The sequence below is a fragment of the Mauremys reevesii genome, linkage group 12 (genome assembly GCF_016161935.1).
Source record: "Mauremys reevesii isolate NIE-2019 linkage group 12, ASM1616193v1, whole genome shotgun sequence".
NCBI classification, from domain to species: Eukaryota; Metazoa; Chordata; order Testudines; family Geoemydidae; genus Mauremys; species Mauremys reevesii.
Window position 1 is genome coordinate 34,640,828 of NC_052634.1, and position 423 is coordinate 34,641,250.

Here is a 423-nt window from a genome sequence, read left to right on the forward strand (position 1 = left end):
ACTACTGAGTCAGTTGTGAACCTTCCCCTCATTATCATTATCCCTTTGAAATGATGATGATGATGGACACTTGGCTCTATATCCCAGTGTGCCCTGGACGTCTACAGGCTGCATTAGCCAATCCAACCATTCGGCACTTGCAGATGGGCACCTCTGTATTTTGCCTGAGTCTTGTACAGCTATGAAAGGCTGGTAGATGCCGATATTTTCCCGTCTTTTTAACCAGCACTGATACCAGGCCAGGCCAGGGCTGGGAAGAGAGAGAGAGCAGCAGGTTTCCCCTATTGTGTCTGTCTCGCTTTTTCTTGACTAGCTTCACCTCTGCACCAAGTGGCACTTTTCCTCTGTGAGCCTGGCTAGCTCAGTTGGCAGAGCATCAGACTTTTAATCTGAGGGTCCAGGGTTCAAGTCCCTGGTCAGGTG

At 49.6% G+C, this 423-nt stretch overlaps 1 non-coding gene across 1 annotated transcript; it reads left to right on the plus strand.

Moving 5' to 3' along the window:
- The first annotated feature begins 350 nt into the window (after window positions 1–350).
- Window positions 351–423, plus strand: TRNAK-UUU. The gene has a single exon. It is a non-coding gene; the product is annotated as a tRNA-Lys (tRNA).